The sequence below is a fragment of the Pezoporus flaviventris genome, unplaced genomic scaffold (assembly GCF_033815535.1).
Source record: "Pezoporus flaviventris isolate CSIRO_AGI_PZ_B2104156 unplaced genomic scaffold, CSIRO_AGI_Pfla_v1 ptg000021l, whole genome shotgun sequence".
Lineage (NCBI taxonomy): Eukaryota > Metazoa > Chordata > Aves > Psittaciformes > Psittacidae > Pezoporus > Pezoporus flaviventris.
The window spans coordinates 2,313,452-2,334,197 of NW_026892569.1; the positions used below are offsets into that span (position 1 = coordinate 2,313,452).

Consider the following 20,746-nt stretch of genomic DNA (forward strand, 5'->3'; position numbering starts at 1 on the left):
GGGGCCATTAGCTCCAGCTGGCTGTTATAAAACTGGCTGGGAATATTTTGAAACTTTTCTTCATGAGAAGGTTCCATTAACAATATGATTGCCTCATTAGGTCTTTCGTGTAATTTCTTGTGTCATTTTTTGATTACACATGCAAAAAGATCAGAAATGAGACATCTGCAATCCTGTTATAAGAGGTTATTGGAAGGAATGAAAATTCTTGAGATCATTTATGTGTTAAATCCTATTGAATGCCTCCTTAGGGAAAAGATAAATATTTGGGGAAAAAACATGCATTCTGTGGAACTCTCTAGTGAACTGGCATTTTCGAATATCAGAACATGAAGGTTTCTTCTTATAACACAACAAATCCCAAATCTATATCCCATTAGTATTCTGTCTCCTTACTTATTGTCACGAACCTATCTGCCTTCACCAAATAAATATTGAAAACTGTCCTTTAGTGAATTATACTTGTTTTGTGTGTGAGTTGTTTGGGGTTTTTTAGTAATATTAGCAAAAAATCCATTTTATTATGGTTTTATTATCCTTTTCTGTTTCTTGTTCTAGCCTGCTCATATCCAGTGATAACACTGACATAGAGTGGTTCACTTGTGCAATATTTTCTGCTTCTTTTATGGGGCTGTCTTTAAGACTTCCACCTCAAATACTTTTAAAAGCTTTTAAAAGCTCTTGGTTCTACATTATCTATCTATCTTGCTTAGCAACTGCAGACATGGAATCATGGCAAATCCTATTCCAGAGGAGAAAATAGATAAGATGTTGTGAGTGCTGGAGGTATAATAAAGACTTCTCACACAAAGAATAAACAACTCAATGAGCAGCAATAAACTTAATTTGCACATTAGATATGCTTTTCCAAGTTCTGACATTTCAGTTGAAAATAATGCTGAAGCAATGAGGCCTATAATTGAACAGCCAAAACTTCTCCAGAGGGGAAACAAAAACAAATGTTCCCTGCAAACAAGATCATTTTTATACCATGTTGTTACTCAGTGTTTTAATAAACTTCATAAATGCCAAACAAAATATTTTTTCATGTTTTAATGCCATTTTCCCATATTGCTCCATTAGGATGCATGTATGTGATATGTGAAATGGAATACAACCTTAATGAAGTCAGAGCTGCCTAAACCCTAAACCGCTTGGTTTATTCATTGCTAGCTGTGATGTAACATCATCTCAGATTACACGTTGCACTGCATCAATGCTAATTGCTCTTTCATACTATCAGTATGAAAAAGACTTTTGCCAGATGCAGTAGGTTAGGGAGGAGGTCATGCCTGTGGGCTACAGCAACCATTCTGAAGTCAGTGAAAAGAAGAATATTAAGAAAAAAGAGATAGTTACAAATTACATTTAATAACGTGCTCTTCTTGTAACTACAGACATTATTATTAGCTGTTTTGCAAAACCAATAAATATGCTTACTATAAGCTCAGAAGTTCCACTTCTTGACTTGTTCTTCTCACTTAAAATCAACAAATTCTAATACTTTTATAAGCAGATGTCTGTACTGAAAAGATCATGTGGGACCAAATAGAAAAAAACATAGTAAGTGGGCCTCAGCGATCAAAGATCAAATCATAGTCATTTCATATGCTGCTCATAGGAATTTCTATTAAAAAAAATGATCTCTTTTCATGTCCTCCAGCTCTGGACTACTCTACCTGAGCAATAAGTTTCTACAAATTCTTTTTACTCATGGAGATGGACTATCCATCAGCACAGCAAAAATTTGAAGCAAAGGATTGCTTTGCACGTAATGTACTCTAACGTGTTCCACAATGCATTTAAGTGTGTTTCAAAGAGGGGTGAAAAATACTGAAGGAAAGACACTGCCCTGCTGAGCATCACTGGACTGGGACCAGAGCCAGAGTGTGCCGTCACACCACAAGCTCAAACCCAGCACAAAGCCGCAGCTTTGGAGGGAAAGAGGATTACAGCAGTTGTGACCATGTAAATGTGATGTGCCTCCTAACTCATAACCTGATTTTCTGGATGTTTAAACTGATAACTGCAGGATGGCTGTTAGGGAAGTTATTTATACATTTCCAACTAAAGCATCACAACATCTCCAAATAAAATTCTTCGCCTCATCAAGGTGGTCTGAAAAAATGACTTAGTTGTTGAACTTGCCTGTGCCTCCCAGATATCTCAGCCATGACTTGGTACAATTCCAGTCCAGTTGGAGAAGATCTGTGACCAGTGAGGGCATGAAAGGAGGATAGAGGGAGGAAAGGACAGAAGAAGGCTTTAGCTTGTCTTTCCAGTCCTAAGACTTTTTTCTGGTTTATATGGAAGTGCTACAAAATGTGACTGGCAGATGATTACATGCACTTAGAGCCTTAATCAAAACCAAGAGGAGGAAAAAAAAGAAAGAAGAAGAAAACATGACTGGCATTGGAGCTGGAAGTGTTGTGCAGCCAGGCCAGTCCTTGCTGACATCCATATAAAGTTTGGGAAACATCATGGGTAACTATGTAGTCTCACTTCGGCACATCTCATCACATTCCGTCAGTCATTTTGTCTTAGAGGACATAGCATTTGGCTTCTTACAATGAACTTGGAGGGACAAGCTCATAGTAATGACTCTCAAAGAGGCAAGTTACTTTCTTTTTAAGGAAACAATTAAAATTTTATATCATATACATACTGGAGAAGAAAATAAGGGTAATGTGAGAGGACGATGTTCCTTATTCCCCTTTCAGAAAAAAAAAACCTGTCTAGCTACATTAACCTGTAGTTAACAGTTGAAATAGTTTAATTAAACCAAAAATGCAACAAAAGATAAGCAAAAAGTCAAATGCTTACAGATAAGGGGTGTCCTATGAAATGAGGTGCCTTAGTACTAGCATCCAGGAAAACAAACTAGTCTGAAAGTGTAGAAGATACCCTAACAGAACCCTTATTTCATTATTAATGCAGCAATATGACTGGAGGAGTGCTGTGGAAGATGGCCATTTAAATATGCAGAATTAAAAGCCCTGAAAGGGGCCAAAGAAGAGGTTTTGCTTAGCTCTTATTTGTTTTGGAGTTATTTACCAAAGTAGTGCACAGCAGATGGGGTGCAAGGAAGGAGTGGGTGGCTTCAGGATCTGCAGGAATGCAACTTGTGCAACATGTATCTGTCCTATGCTAAAACCCACCTGGTTTTCAGATTACTTCATAACATCTTATTTCTTTTTGGCACTCCAGCTTTAAAGTCTCTTGTGTAGTCTCAGATGTGATATAAATGGTAAATGAGCTGAATAAACTTATCCAAGCACACTGCATAGGGTACGCTGAACCTCCACACTGCCTCAGTGTCATATCAAACGCTGGCCCTGCAACTGTTCAGCCCATACCTGCAATGTCTAGACAGTACTGTGGTGAAAGTATCGTTATTAATATTACCTCCTGTTTCTGTGGATATCTTGGGAGACCTCCCTGATAAACAAATTGATCATCAGAATGGTGTGGTCATGAGATTTTCTTTGCTGCAGGCAGTGGTAAGTTCAGTTTCAGCTTTAAACTGCAAGCAGAAACCTGTTAATACTAGCACTGACTGGCACAGACTTGGGCATCCTAATGAAAAAAGGCATTTACCTTTTAATATCCATAAAGCACAAAAATAAAAGCCCAAAACCTAAAGTACCTTTCACAACCAGGTTCCCTGAATTTCTGGCAACTCCAAACTGATTTGTTGCTATACAGGTGTACACCCCGGCATCTGATTTGGTGATGTTATAGAGCCTGAGACTGCCATCCTCTAGTAAGATGACCCTGGGGAACAAAATGAAAAAGAAGAAAAAAATACTTGTATTACAGGAACTATAATAGAAATGCAACACTATTTTTAATATTTAAATTCTTCTATTATATGTTTTCTCTTCTACAGCAAGCTGAATATGTATCAACCGATTTTCACCTCTGCTTATTATTGATTTCTATATTAGGAATGTTATATTGATGTCCTGGAGCTGACTGTTAACTTGTCTAGCTGACTTTCTTGTGCAAAATTTGGAGTCTGAAGAGAAAGGAAGAAGACCCAAGTTGTTACCTAACTGTGCTATATTTTACCATGGTTTGTTTTTTTTTTTAATTTTAAATTTATTTTTATTTTAAATTTATTTTTTATTTCACATTTATTTTTTATTTTAAATTTATTTTTTATTTTAAATTTATTTTTTACTTTAAATCCCAGTGCTCCCATGCCTTACTAATATTGTGTCTGAGCCCAGCTGCTTCTCCAATTTTGTCAGGGTTATTAAAAGATATTAGCAGACTAGCTGAGGTGCTGAAATGCCATCTCACAAGCCTAGAAGCCAAATCAAATACATCGCTGTCTCACAGGGCCCTCAAATCACCTTATTAGTCACTATGTTGTTTACACCAATTTACAGAGTATTGCGTAAATTGCATTTAATGGTAATTTCAGGACCACTCCTGGGTTTTAAGGACAAAATTAATTTATAAGCTTGTTCATATGCTTCTTTATGTCAATGAGATACTTTAGGATGTAAATCAGTATGTAGTTCAGTTTCCCTTAGGAAAGCTCTCATTGCATGCCTGACACCTCTTTGCTTTTACGTACAAGGAGAGCAGTGCGCAGTTTGGGGATTTTCTTCACAAATATACAGAACACATATATAACAAAGGTAGGGAATTTAAAACTGAAAGCTGAATTGGGTAAGCGATGAAATTTACGATAGAAAATAACGTTTCATTAATTTTGTGTCAGTTCTTCCATCCACCTGGTGCTCCTGGTAGATGTTGAAGTTCTTGACCAAATTTTTCTGAGTATAGTAAGACAGTGGGCTGACAGACATGAAGTTCTTGGAAGTTTCATGAAAATGGGATCAGGGTCTCTCTGTACAGACCTTCTTGCCAGCTAGGCCACTGCATGAGCACACTCCTTTGTAAGGCATCAGAGAATCTGCACCCAAACGAGAAGAGCTGCACTCAGATGTCATACTTTCTTACATCTGACAAAATACAGCTGAAAGTCACAAATTCACAGGAAACCAGGCTTCATTCATTCCAGCGCTCACATAAGCACTGCATTATTTTTTTATATTCCTCTTTTAATTGACATTTGAATCTAATACAAGAATCCTTTCATAAAGAGAAAATATCTAATTCATGCATCGCATCTTGGGTATTTAATATTTATTACTAACAACATAAGATTGGATGATGTAATGAATTATTAAAGGAAATGAAAAATAACAAGAGCAGAAGTTGAAGCTGGCAGTAATATCATAGCCATTAAACACACAAAAAACATCATAGTGTCTTGCTGCATTCCACTCTGGTATTTATATGCTTGCAGCTATATGTGTAACACACATTAGATCTTGTTCCGCTTCCCGTTATATGCTCCCAGCCTCTCAAATGATGAAGAGAAGCTAGACTTGGATTTCTGGGGGTCTTCTCACATCCCCCTAGTTTCATGTCTCCAACTCTTGTCTGACCTTCCTTACCCTGACAAAAGATCTGCCCCTAAGAAGGGCAGGGGTGGATTTAGGAAAAAGAAAAACTGAGACATCCTTGTGGTGCTGGGCACTCTGTCACTGGGGTGTAGAGCTGAGAGGGGAGGGGATTTAGGCTTGAATGAAAAATCTTTGTTTCCTTGGCAATAATCACCAGGTGCTGCAGCAGTTGTTTGCATGCAATTTGTTATATGATGAGAAAAGACGTTCAGGTTTAATAATCCATCATATATACGTATTAAACTGGAGAGGAGCAAAATATGAAGCAACAAAGTATGCTCTTCCCTATAATGCTGTATCAACTAAATGACATTTTTCAGATAAGGAAGGATGAATAATCATGACAGAATTGAGACTCTGCTGATCCATGATGCTGTGCATTAAAACAAGAAACCATGGGTGCCTCTCCTTCTCAGTATAGGGACACATCTGATGACAGTGTTTCAAAGGCAGTTTTAAGTATTTAACATTTGCAAGTAATCCACCTGTGCCTCTGCAATTTTATTTGCACTAATGATGCATTTGTTCACATTCATTTGCACCAGCCAGAAGAAAAAAACCTCATTAGAAACTGCTGGTGATAAAATAGTTGAATCAATTGACTGGTTTGCTAACATACGGTGGCTTCATCAAACAGTATCAAAAGAGATCCAAGTGTGAGTCAGGAAATGTTCATAAAATGGATACCTGAGTAATACTTTATAACAAGCTGCTGTAGTGTCTTTCTCAACATCATCATCTCAACATCATAAGCCCTGTTATTTTTATTGCAGTTGCACCTAAAAGATCTAGGTACAAACTGGAATCCAGAGGTGGGCATGAGGCAAGAAGAAGACAGTCCCAGTCCCTGAAAGCTTCCAGTGTAGGTAAGTATACAAGAAAAACACAGTTTATGAAAATCAGATTATTAAAGGGGAGAGTCATGGAATGCACATGCTGTGTGCTTAGTCCCCCATGGATTTCTGTCTAGGGCTTTTTCACTAAAGTTTAGTCATGTCTTGCTCGGACGTTCTTTCATCTCTTCTTCATTAGGAATTGAAACCTGAATAATTCCCAGGTTCCTCCTCTATCCACTAATAGGGGTTTGTACCCACTCAAGAGCTGATGAGGTGATGCTTGATCTGAAGAAATGCTGTTATGAAACAATGGCTGGTCAGGAATGGCTCTTTCAGTGGATCAAAACAGAGCTTAGCAAAAAGATACCATGAGCTAATAAAAGCTTCAGAGTTTTTTGAAACAGAGGTCACACTACCTAAGGACAATTAGAGAGCTAGCAGTAAATAAGACACTCAGGCTGAATTTATGTAAAAGCACAAAGGACTCCAGAGTAATTAGTTAACAGTAAAGGGAATTAAAGGGGAAAAAAAAAAGTGAGTAATTTCCAGCTGTACTGAGGTCTGTGTTTGGAGAGGGAGGAGAAAGCAGAGCACAGCAGAAAATCAAGATGATGCCTTTCAAATGCAAGAAGAAAAGCACCCAGCTGCCACAAACAACAAAGTTGCCGCAAGCTTCCCTAGAGTCATGACTTTATACTATGGGTGAGTTCAGAGGGGCTGCACTTTATCCTCATCCATTTGTCTTTCAAATAATGGAACTGTGATTCTGAAGGCCATGGAAATATTTCCTTTAATGGGCTTTGGATCAAGCTCTAACAAACGTTTTAAAAAGAAGCTGTGAAACACGTCTCACCTGCTGAAAGTCTTGCTGAAAACTGCTACTTTTCACAACATTTTAGACTGCATGAAGGCTACAGATAATAATTCTTAGTATTTGCATCAGAAGACACGATAATTCCACATACTGAGACAAGACAGGAAAGTTTATCTTGTCCAATATAATATAGGTAGAATATTTTGTCTGCCAGGAAAACTGGACTTCTCTCAGTAAGCGCATGCCTGTCAAGGGACAAAAATCAAAAGATCTGAGGCAGATCTGATAAATGCATCACTGAAAAAGAAAGAGAGGAAGAAAGGATGAAATATGCTACTTGGGACACAGCTGTTCGTAAATCCCTGTTGCAGCAAGGGATTGCTTAAGCAAAAGTCTAACTCTAAACTGGTATCTCTGACTTACAAAATACTTAAATTCTTATCAGACTAGTGCGCACCTGTGGTCCTGCCTGAATTACCCATGTGCTGACTCTGGGTAAACAGCTCAATTAGGCAAAGTCACTATGACAAAAGGAAGAAATGAAAATCCAGTTACATAAATCCATACAAAGTTACTACACACAAGAGCTAACTAGAAATACCCAAAAATATCATTCCATATCTAGCAATCCTAGGAATTTACCCTGCAGAAAGATGGATGTGTTGGGTGCAGTTCATTCATGTGGATCATAAGGCAGCTCTTAAAGCCCAGTTCAGAAACATGTCTAGTCAGTTTTCCAGCCGCAGGATGTCCCTGACAGGGGGTTAGGGTGCGGTAAGGATGCAGCAGCAGATGCCATAGCCCTTTCCCAGCACAGAGCCTTTCTATATTAGATGAAATCTGTCTTCAGGAGTTACTCCAAAGCCCTTTGAGTCTCTCCCAACTTTTAGTATCACATCACTTTGTGAGTTTTTCTCTGGTTTATTTAAAAGACATCCTTTTGTTTGTTTTTAATCTGCTCATTCCATTGGGTTGATCCACATCCTTGCCCTCTCTGAGTGACTCCAGTATTACACAACATAAGCATTATATGCAGAAAGGGAAAACAAGCAACCTATCCAAGGTCTGCTAGAGTCAAAACTGCTTAATGTTCAAAAATACTACTTTGCAATGTTTCTGCAGAAGACATTAGATGGGAAGAAATGAGAGCTCATTAAAATTGTCACACATACTTTTTAAGTACAGAACTTGAGAAATCAAGCAGGGTTGATAGGTACAGCTTTTAATTAACCAGGCCAAACAAACCATCTCTGAAAGTGTTGTCTCATGTGAACGAAAGAGTGTTGATGGCTATTTGCTTTGATCTTAAGAGTATGAAAGAATAATATGTATTTAACAAGGCTGATAGAAAAATAAAATCTGAGAAAAGACAGAGGTGTCAACTCATTTTTTAAGGTGTAGCAGAGGTAAATTTTGTGCATTGCTATACTGTTCAGCCAAGTTTTAGAGGTGTGATTTTAATTCATAGATGTATATTACATTAACTCAATACAACAAATGTCTTTGAAATCCCCATCAAAATCGGTTGACCTGTACTGGTGTAAAACTGGGGGCAAACCAAGCTTACTTCTGCAGGTTTCCAGCACTGCCAGTAGGGTAGCTATCTCTTCAAGAGAGTAAAGTAATTCCTTTCAAAATAAAGTAGCCCTGATACTTAATGTAAAGATTCACTCTTCTGTCTGCCTCTAACATCATTGTCTGACACCTCACAGCGTTATTGAAGTCATGATCATAGCACTGTGAAGATAAAAAGGGAGTATACTGGATCTGATGAAATCAGAGGCAAAGTAATTTTTATCATCTGAGAAATCCTATTTGAAACCGTGTCTTCTCAGTCTCACTTTACTGCTCAAGAGCAAAACCACTCTTGCTTTCATAGGCTATGAAAAGATATATATTCAGATATGCTAGCAGACATTGAGACAATAACTGACTTTTTTAATTTTACAAAGATTGAGAAGCAAGAGAGACGCTGAATTAAAAAGTACAAGGGGAAGTAAGTGAGAAGCAGAACCATGAGCACAGCTCTCAAGTGAGTCAGAATTACTAGTGATTTATGCAGATGTAAATGTGAGTAAAGTTTGACTGAGTGAATGAATTGTACCTACTGATGACAGCTCTGGTATTTTGGAAGGGTCCCACTGACTCCCATCTGAGATCCGACTGTCTGTATTATATGGTAATGATCTTTGTACCTGTTTATCCTATTCTGAGTGCAATTTGTATGCTAATAGTATTGCCATTTAATAAACTACGCTTAAAGGAAGACTTCCCTTATCTGCATGCAGATACAAATGAGCTTCAGAGTTGACTGACAATGAATTGGAAATAAAATAAATGCCATTAAAGTATGTGTTAACTATCTGGATCAAAACAAAATTACACAATCTAGCTGAATACTCTTATTAAAATATTTTACAAAAGAATACTATTAGCAAGTGATAGAAGGTGACATGGTAATGCTGTTCCTTGCTATTCCCCAAATTTCCCCTCTGTTCCTAAAAATGAACTTTTTTTTTGCATTGAATCTCTGCAATTTAGGAACACAAATATTTATGTCAATATATACAGACATCTGAACTGAGTTGTACTCCATCATGAAGCTTTCAGATAAAATACATTATTTTCAGGAGATGGTGCTCCCTTTAACATAAAATAGTAAAACTGGTTTTGCCCTGTTTTTAACATACTCAAGCATTAAATGTGAGACAGATGTTCTCATGTGATGACCAAACAGAAAAGTTACAAAAATGGTATGTGTCTAGACATGTCTAAATATATTGTAGTAATATGTCTCAAAACTTGCATCTGGGGAATACTGGACAACAGCACCTCTATGTGTATGGGAAAGAAAGAGTTGTCAAACAACTGGTTTAGTGATGAAACAAAAGAAACCCAAACAAAAACAACACCAAAACATGTTTCTTCCTGTGTTTTAATCCTTTCAGCCTTCTAAATCTTTGTGATAGTTTCAAGGTGCTTGTGAGCCTGGTCATCCTCAGTCTGCTGTGTTAAACAAACACTCACATTTCTGGTCTTTTCCCACATAGAGAACTCGGTCTTGTGTCATATTTACAAGATATGGCCACTTTGTGGCTCTTCCCTATGGCTGTCCTTGCCCTATTTCAAATCTGCATCTAAACAGTGGATATCATGACAGGAGAGATGCAATAGAACCTTGGACTGAGATAAGAGCAAATCTTAGCATGTCCTGCCTGGCAGAAGGAAAGATTTCTTGGTTATTAGTCTACCTTGTGGACAGGACATAATGAAACATCGTATTTATGTAGCCGTACATTGATTAGTCTGAACATTCATAGCATAAAAAGTGATGTATTAGAACATGAGAATTAAAGGATCAGGAACCAGACTTTGCAAAATTTTGTTGTGGTAATCCTGGTAGGAAATGGACTGAATTGCCAAAGAAAAAGGTTGCCAAGTTTTCTATTTGCCAACAAATTCTGCTAGTTTTATGAAATCTTTGTAACTCCAGTGCATCAGAGAAAAGTTCTTTCAGCACAGGATGGTATGCCCCCATTACTACTATTCAATATAATCCCACCATTAATGACTATTTTTATGATTCAGACATTGCTAGAAGTTCAGACAGCCATTCGTACAATCAAATTCACTCCAGATGTAAAACTAAGCCCTTAATATGGGACTTAAGGAGAATTTAAACAGTACATAAAGCCCTGAATTGCCCTCTGTGTGGGAGTTTGATTCACTTACAGGAATCTTCTTCCCTATCTTCTTGTCAGAACATATTTCAAAAATAAAAGTACAATAAAACCTGCTATAATTCTATATATACAACAAGAAACTGACACCAGGTACACAGGTTTACTTTCAGAAACCCTGCATGGCATGTTCATGTGCACATACATCCATTATAGATATTAGATGAACAATGTTCATTTTCAGGGATTTCAACTTCCATGCTGATGACTCATCTTTCAGCTACACACACCCTTGCTCTCATGTCTTTAGCTCTCATCACTTCTAATTTCTTGTGCCTTTGGTTGGGCTACCTGCAGGCTTGTAGGAAACCCTGGAGCAATCCTCACTGGGCTATTGAATTTATGCTTAATTTGAGTGCTAATGATAGGGATTGTATGTAGTTCACTGAAGCCTTAGACCCACATCCTTGTGCGAAATATCACAGAGCACAGAAATTTTATGTCTTTTTAATGTGTGAGTCATGTTCTGCCACTTGTGTGTGTCCCTTAAGCAGCTCCTCTTTTCACTGAAAATGTGAAAATATTTTTAATTCTGATAGAAAAGTAGTAATGAAATAGCAACATTTCTTTGTAATAAAACCCCATGGTTAAACCAGAGATCTTAGTATCCTCCTACAAACCCTGCCTGTTGGCCAGGCATTAGACACAGTTTCAAGGTGCTGTTGCTGTGCTTTTGCTCACATAACCTTTCACACTCAAAATGATCCCAGAAACTCCTCCCTCGAAGACTGTTCATCATGCATACAGTATGATTGGCAGCAGCCCATGTACCTGTCATGTTAATCAATAACTTACTGCGCCTTTTTGCATCACCGCCCCAACGGATCCTGATCTGTACCTCTAACATTGCACTTAGTTTGAAAAATTTTGGGATCAGGAACTCTCTTTTATTTAGTGTTTGTGCAATATGTTTTTCATCCAGCAATAGTATTTTTGTATGCTATGGCACTATACACCAGAGTAATGCAACCATAATGATGCACATGGCAGTACAACTTGGACCAGAAAAGAAGCACAGAAGGTTGCATTCTCTCATTATTCTTTGTACAAACTCCTAATTAGGGGTCTTGATTCACAGCCTAGTGAAGTCAATGGAAAAACTCCAATGAGATTAGCTGGCTTTAGATCAAATCCTGAACATCAATCAGAGTATGTGCATAAAGCAGGGATAGAACATGAACCGAAAGGGAGAGAAGGCACAACTGGGGTTTAGTTTATTGCAACTCTATATGACATGGAAGAGTGACAGATTGCTTGGGACATTTCAGCGTGTAGGACAGCCCCTCAGAAAGGCTCACCTTAACAAGGTTCCCAGGAGTTGAGTAGGAACAACTTAAAATTGTATTAGAGGTGTCATAGGAAAGGGAAATTGTAATAAATACACATCATGCAGGTTGTCATTCTTATACATGAGAACATATGGTTCATTTGCTTATTTGATGCTCATGGTATCTGATATGCTAAACACTATTGAATTAAGTAGTCAGTAATACATAATGAAATTAGGTTTATTGGCTTGTTCCATTATGAAACTCTCTAAGGGGAGAGAATAGAAATGAAAAGCCCTTTTCTTATGTCTTCCACTGCACTAATATTCTCTATCTGGTGCGTGCCAGCTTTTCATTGGGTCAAGTAACAATGGGGGTCCCCTTCCGCCTTCTCATTACTCTGCAGTGCATTGACTTCAAATGGAAAGAGAAGAGAGAAAAAAGAAAGTGAAAAAACAAAGCAGAATAAGATTAAGAAGAAAAATAAAATATTGTATATTTCTTTCCCTCATCTGTGCTCATTCTTCCTTTTTCTTGTATCATCTCCATCCTCATCTTTCACTTATATTCTTTCCATACCAATGTCTTTGCTCTCAGCTTGGGGGAGAAGACAGACATAACTGGAAACATGGAGGACACAAAGAAGGAAAGATTGAAGGTACTTTGGGTCAGTCTGAGCAATCCTTTGGTTGTAAAACTTTTTTAATGCCAATATCATTAGTTGTGCTGGATTACCAAATATTTCTGCCCATGTGTACTCGCTCTTCAGTGAGCGCTGCCATGTTTTGTATTCCTCCTAGATTCAATTACGTTATTCAGAGGGATGCATGGACAAATGCTTGCACACCTATGTCTACAGCCAGTGCTGAAACCAGAAAAAAACCTCTGCTGATACCAAACAAATATTCAAGAAATATATTAAGGCTGTCGCCATTAGTCTTCTGGTGGCACCCTCTTTTCTGCTGCCTTTCCAGAGAAACTATAATATGGGCATAAGATATTTTTAGCTAGACCATAGACTATACCTTGCAGCTCTCAGCATTCCCTCAGGAAGGGTATAATGATGGCTTTGTCTGGTTAGCACCAGATACGCAGTGGCAATGTGGCCTGAGAGATAAAAAAACAAGGCAATTCTATACAGCAATCTCAGCTTTTGTAGGAGTTCCCATATCTTAACGTGTAAATTCAGACCAACCACTGGAAGCAGGCAGGTGAATCCATGCCTTTGATTTCTATCAACCTGTCAGCAAGAAATGGAACTGAAATGATTAATCAGATTTAGCAGATGTGGAATCAATTCTATTGGTTCCCTAAGTAAAAGTAGAATTTCATCAACAGATAAGCTTAATTTGTATTCATGTTGACTTACAGTGATGGCATCCAAGATATCTGGAATTGCTGTGATCACCAATGCCCACTTTTCAAGTGCTCTATTTAAAAACTAAAACAGGAAATGAACTTCTTTACAAGCACACAGACACTGATAAGATAGAAGGGTTAAGGCATATCAAAGCTATGCAAAGCTCCTTTTTGTAGAAAAGCAAGAAGGATAAAAAACAGAGATACACTTAATCCAGGCTTCAAACACCTGACTTAAAAAATAAAATAATAGTAATATTAATATCCCATTGCTATTCACCTAGCCACATTGCTGAGAAAGCTGGAATAGCATGAGAAAATATGTTTTATCTGAAACTTGCTACCAGCATAGAAACGTCTACACCACCTTTATATCCAAACAGTGGGTGCATAAAGCAGGGTGGCTTGTGGCACTAAGCAGAATGACATGGAAAGCTCTTTGCCTGTGCTAGTCATCTGGTCTGATTTCAGTATAGGTAGGGGTTTTATTTCAGACACTGTATAGGTTTCATCCCCCTAGCTTTGCTCATCTAAAAGTTAGGTATCTCATGTAAGACAGAGTTGAGTGCTAAGAAATGTAAATAACTACTGTAGACCAAATATTGACTTCAGCTAAATTAAAGTTAAGTGACATCAATCTTCTCCTTTGTTAGTAGACTAGTGCAAATTTTGCAATTTTCAATCCATTCTGTCTTGATTCCTCCCCAAGCACATGTTTTATTTTATTTTTTTTTAAGATAATGGATATTCTGGAAGGTTTCAGTACAAGCTAAACAAACAGTGTTGACATTCTCTTAATTGAAATGTTTCATTGAAGTTTGTTGAACTGCCCTGACACATTTCTTCTCAAACTGTTTCAAGCTGAAATGCTATTTCACACTGCAATATGCACTGTATGTTGTATTTGATCAGTTGATAGCGGAATCCTCCTGTTTACCAATTAATTCCCTTTATTTTTTAACTCCTTATCTCTCTAATTACAACAGCAATCACAAGAGAGGATTCTTTTCTCAAATAACAAAAAAGTTTAAAATGTGTTAAAATGTCCATGGTTTTGGAAGCAGTGGAGCAGCATAAGATATGCAGAAACAGGTGGTGGCCATGAGTGCTCTGAAGGCTGTAGGAGAAGGGTCCTGCCCTGGAGACTGATAAAGCAATTCAGATGCAGCACACAGGTGTGGGCAGACCTCACTTTGCAGGTAATGAAACCTGTTGGGTCCTTCTGTTTCACATGTGAGCAGGAAAATCCCCTTGATTTTGACATTCCAAGGGGCAGCTGTAAGACTTCAGCAATTACCAGATAATTGCCCTCACCCATAGAGTTAGATGTCTTCAGATCCAATACCTGCTCAGTTTTCTTTGCATAAGGCTGTTGAAAGACAGGTTTTCATTTTGGTGCTTAATTATTCTCCCACGTTTCCTTTGAATATGGCAAGAAATTGAGTACAAACCACCAAAATTAAGTGTAGAATGGGAGGGATGATTTTACCACACAGAGCAGCTTTATTTATGGCAGAGAATCAGTTATCATCATTCACAGAGATGGGACAGAACTGAATCGTGAAAGCAAGGCTAGGAGCCAACAAGGATTGAACATGTGTTATTGACCCCTAAACATACTTCTTGTCCAGTCCCAGAAAACAATTTAAATTATGACTATTTGCTCATTACTGATTATTAATGCATAGAAAGTATGAGTAATGCATTCTTTCAGCCTACCTCATTTCTCAGCTATCCTAATTTAAATTCTGAGTGGAGTGAATCACATGTGTTTGTATGCATTCACTACAGTGTTTGGTGATATTCAACTCATGGTGAGGGAATAGCACCTCTCTCTGGTAAAGCAAAAGGGGCTGCAATTCCCATTTATTAAATGCTTAAATCAAAAAGAATTTTTATAACTTTCCCTTGAGGGGTCTGATCCTGAATCCACTGAAGGCACTAACAAGACATATTTTTATGATGAGATCAGTGTCTAGACTTGCAAATTTGTTTTATTTAATATATGAACTGTTCCTTTCTACTCTTCCTCAGTGGACACGTGAGGTGATAGAAGGGAGAAGTGAGATGAAGAGAAGCCCTGTTGCACTTGCTGAGAATATATGACCATATATGAAAATAGCTCTTATCTATGTCAAATTCTACAGGCTTGGAGTTCAGAACATTAAGCTTGTTCTTCTTTGTCACATTTAATTTCTACATTGAGCTAAAATCCACAGCACATGCCAGGAAGAAGTCACACCTTTGGCAAAGGGCAAACAATCTTTTCAAACAGTTGCCCACCAGACAAGTGCTGTTGCTCCTGAAAGCCAATTTCTCAAGACTTTGATCCAAAGAAGGGGGTTAATTGTGGAAAAGAAAACCTGCAGCTGTACTGCTACATGATCCAAAGAAGCTGACCACGGGATCACACGAAGAGAGCAGGTAAAAGTAGCTAGGATTAGCCAACCACTGTGGAATTTCTTTTTGATTCCTGCAGCTGATAACCTTGAATTCCCTCTCTTAGGCGGCAAGTAACAAGAACCAAAGATAAATCCCGTAACTAAGGGGGTGAGCCATATGAATGAAGCTGGAATTTAGCTATTTCTGAAAATTTTAAAGTAGAATACTGTCATGGTTTAAGCCCAGACATGTAACTGCTCTCTCACTACCCCCCTTCCTCCCCCCCAACTCCCGGAGGGATGGGGAGGAGAATCAAAAGACTGTAACTCACATGGATTGAGATAAGAGCAGTCCAGTAACTAAGGTATAACACAAATCACTGCTGCTACCACCAATAATAATAATGATAAGGGAAATAACAAGGGAAGAGAATACAACTGCTCACCACCCGCCAACCGATACCCAGCCCGACCCGAGCAGTGATCTCGCCCTTCTGGGTAACTGCCTCCAGTTTATATAGTGGGCATGACATGCTGTGGTACGAAATACCTCTTTGGTTACTTTGGGTCAAGTGTCCTGTCTCTGCTTCCTCCCGGCTTCCCCTCCTCCCTGACAGAGCATGAGACTCAGGAAGTCCTTGGTCAGACTAAACATTACTGGGCAGCAACTAAGAACATCAGTGTTAGCACTGTTCCCGGGCTGAAAGTCAAAACCACAGCACTGCACCAGCTACTAAGAAGGAGAAAAATGACTGCTACTGCTGAACCCAGGACAAATACTCAAAGGAGAGGGGACATGAAGACTGGGAGCAGTAAGCAGACCTGGTACAGATGTGTTTAGGCTTTGTTTTACCATCTAATATAAAACCTGATTTATCTGGGATTTTTTAGGATTTACATATATGCATCAATTGCAATAAAATATTTTACATAGATCTGGGCAATGATGTATTCAAGCTGCAGAGAAAACGAGAGAGAGGCAGGACTGGCGTAAACTGTCTGTGCCCTGAAAAGGGGATCAAGGGCTAAGGACCTCCAGTTCTGGCCCACAGCAAAAGATTCAGACTCAGGAAATGTTAACATATTTTTCAAATATCCGGGGCCCAAATGCTGCAGCTTCATAAACCTAAAAAGGTTTGTTAAATAAATCCTCAAAGGAAATAAAAAATATTTCATGGTGCTTTAATTTAGTCTATTAATTAGCCCTTCCTAGTTAACCCACCTCTCTATGCATACTTACAAATTAACATTACTATAAAGCAGTGTTATCTTGTCATATTGTGAAACTCAGATGATCAGGGAGAGCAGTGACCATGTATGCATGACTACTGCAAATAAACTATTACCATGACTGAAAGAAAGAATGTGGAAAAGAAAGAATATTCTTATTGCCTAAGGTAGAAAAGGTCTAGTTGCACTATTTCTGTAACAAAAGACTGAATTTCTATAATATTCTGAAGAAGTTATGTGATCTGATTTATTTAGCAATGCGTCCTTCACAGTTTTGCTGTCAGAACAGCAAGGGATTTGTATTTGCTTTTTTTTTTCAGCACTTCTAACTGCACCAATTTCTTATTTTATACTTTTTTAAAGGTAGTAAAGGAGTCCATAGAGATTATAGTTGCTGGGCAATAAAAAGAGAGCAGAAATAAGTTCATTAAAATAGTTAATCTGTATGTGACATGTTTAATCATATATATAGAGAAAGGCAGACCAGGTTCCTTCTCTTTATTAGGAGCAAAGTTACATGTGATTTTAGTACTTTAATTAGCTGTGTACTTTTATTACAGCCATACAAATCTTATTTCATTTTCTGCTTTCTGTCACAAGGATCTCTGGAAAAATACTATGTAGATGATTTATTTTCTCTCCTTTAAAACTGTGACATTAACTATTTTGTCATTTAACAATCAAAAAACCCTCAAATTCTACTTTGCATCAGTGGATGAACAGGTAATATTTTGCACACAGAATTTAAACAGTCTCTCCCTTTGCCTCAGTGTAAATCCTCCTCCTTTTGTTTACTCCTGCTAAATGCCAGAAGCCCTTCTGGGATGCTCAAAAATTACAATGCGCATATAATTATTGTTAGTAAATTAATACAGAAGCACATGTAAATACTGTATGCAGTATGTAAGTATTTTTTATAAGCAAATCAGATGGGGGAATATCAGGCTACTAGAATCTCAAGATCTAGGCTTAATTCAACTATTGAAATTCTAAGTCTTAAACAGTGCTTTCCTCACTCCTTTTTTCAATGTCAGAAAATCCAGGGTCTACCTGTAGCAAACTGTATACTGAGCATATTTTCTACATACTGTAGGGTTAGGCTGTGTCTGATAGGATGAGCAGCTCTTTGTTGAATAGACAGTACAATCAAAATGCAAATAAAGATTTGACTGAACACTAAACAGAAAATTATTTTTCATCATCAGCTGAGCAGTTAAAAATAAAACTGCTATTGGTGAAAGTGGGGAAATAATTGGAAAGTTCTCTATGCCCTGTAGCATGGGCTGTTTACCCAAATATTGCTGTTTCATTGCAAGCACATATGTGAAATACTTCTCAGATTTGTACTTTCACAAATACTTCTCTGATTTACTTTTAGCTGCATTGTACGTTACTGTAACATGGGAAATACTTCTCCATGTCACAGTTTTAAATAACATTGTTTTAATGTATTATAACTATGTCTTATGTGACCCAAACTAACCTCTGTGAGGTCCTATGCACAAAATCTGGTGTTCAATTTCCAGGGCTTTTTGAATTACTAATTCTGGGTTTGGTCTTTGAAAATGATAGTAGGCTAAAGCAATGTTGTTGTTATATTTGTAAACTAAAAGCGTTAGTAATAGGTGAAATTGTGTGTTGAAACAATAGTACAAAGAGAAAAGATAATTATATTTGAAAATCTGTTAATCAGTAGAGGGGGTTTATGTATTAGGAAAGTTTAAGAACAAGTTGAAATTCTTCTATTGTGTATCTTAGTTACTTTATAACTAAGCATTACAATGGTAGCTATAACGATAAGCAACTCACATAGTCATATATGGGAAAGGGTATATGGGTGGATTTAGGGGAGTATTGTGAAACTCTACCGAAGCAGAACTTACGAAAGTACCAGGAGTAGTCAAGTGAAAATAAGAGAATGCTGGCATCCACATAATGGTTGGGACATGTCCAAGGAACAAAAAGTGAACAGGACAAGCTGAGGAAGACTTCTTACTTCATCCGAGGAAGACTCCTTACTTCATCAGGACGACCACCAGAGGGGGGCTGCGCAAGCACAAAAGAGGCTGATGTCGTAGTAGACTGATGTGGCAATCCTTGATGCATATGTATTAGTCAATGATGTAATCTGTGTTGAATATGCATTAGCTATGAAATTCCTAGTGTATAAATTGCAAGCACGATGTGACGGGGTTGAAGCCAGATTTGGGTGCGTACCCCTGGTTTCCCAGCGCTGCAATAAAGCACCTCATATAACCATTCCGGTGGTTATGTGTCAGTTCTTACGCTAACAAAAGGGTTGCTAATAAAGATTACAGTTCTTTCTTAGACACTGTTGCCCATTTTCCTGTCTACATTTGAATATGGAAATATCATCACAGTTATATACTGTGCATACTGTTCGCAACTTAAGTTGCTTTTGATTTTAATGCTTTACTGTTTAATTGGCATTAGCATGTAATAATGTAGATGGTTTGTGTTAACTCACAGATAAGCTACTGGCCATTGCAGACAAAATGTCAATAAAGCCCTGCGAAGACCATGCAACCCCATTCCAGTTGTTGGGGGAGTATACAAGTATGCTGGTCCAGTGGCTAAATCCTGCGTAAACAGAAGAGACAGAATATGGAGGCTGATGTAGTTATGGCTTATTATACAACCTGTACAGCTGTGAAGCAATTATGCCATAGCCTGGGGGTATAGTCTGCTTCCCTGAAGCCTCCACTGATGTCTCCTACATGAAGCTGATTCACTCCGGCTTTGTGTGTGGTAAACAGTCAGCTCTGATAGCATTGCATTGGATTAACTGCTGATGAACACAAACATATGTATCATACAATTACCCGCGTGTATTCAGTTTGGCTTTGTTCTCAACCAGGTTTATATCCACAGAACTGTATGGCCACCACTAAAGACAAAGAGGCCTCTGGCATCAAAGTTTTCCATCAATGAGCTGCCAAAAGAAATACTAAGCTAGCTGTGTGTCAGTGGTGTTTAAATGATATTATTAAAACAAAGAATTCCCACCGATCCAGCAACTGATTTATGACGGTACCTTTTGTTCTGGTGCAGAATCTCTGGGCCTTTTCTCCAGTTAATAACTGCTCTGTGAGAAGCACTTGGTTTACACCCAATTGTAGCTTCACCTCCAATTTGAACAACAGACTTTTTTTTCCACAGGATTTTTGGAAAAATCAGGTGCTGCAGCTGAAAACAGAATAAGAAAGAGCAGAGCAGTATGCAGCTGACAAGCTACTAAATGAAGTTGCTAAATTCTTCCAAGTTACATAGTAGGTGAATCCAATAATTTCTTTGTGTTTGAGGTTTTGGCGAAAGTACATGTATTTAAGAAAAAAGATGTATTTAATGACCAAAGAATGGAATTCGTTGTGTCTTATTTAATGTTTATTCTGCTTCTGTCTACTTAGAAACTGTCTGCTCTGACAATCTTTCCTTAGGATTATCTGCAGGCTGGGAGAATACCTCTATCTATGACGAAGAACCTTGAGCAGAGCTATGTCAGCAGGATAAACATCAAACTCCTGATCCCAGTCACGTGTACTCATCTGCAGAGAGTATTCAGTTATAATCACAGATTTTCAACGGCTTTCTGTTCAAAAACTGACACTGTTTAC

The 20,746-nt window shown here is 38.0% G+C and overlaps 1 pseudogene; it reads right to left on the minus strand.

Moving 5' to 3' along the window:
- The window catches only part of LOC133270497 (contactin-6-like), a 147,270-nt pseudogene that overhangs the window by 21,192 nt on the left and 105,332 nt on the right, over positions 1-20,746 (minus strand).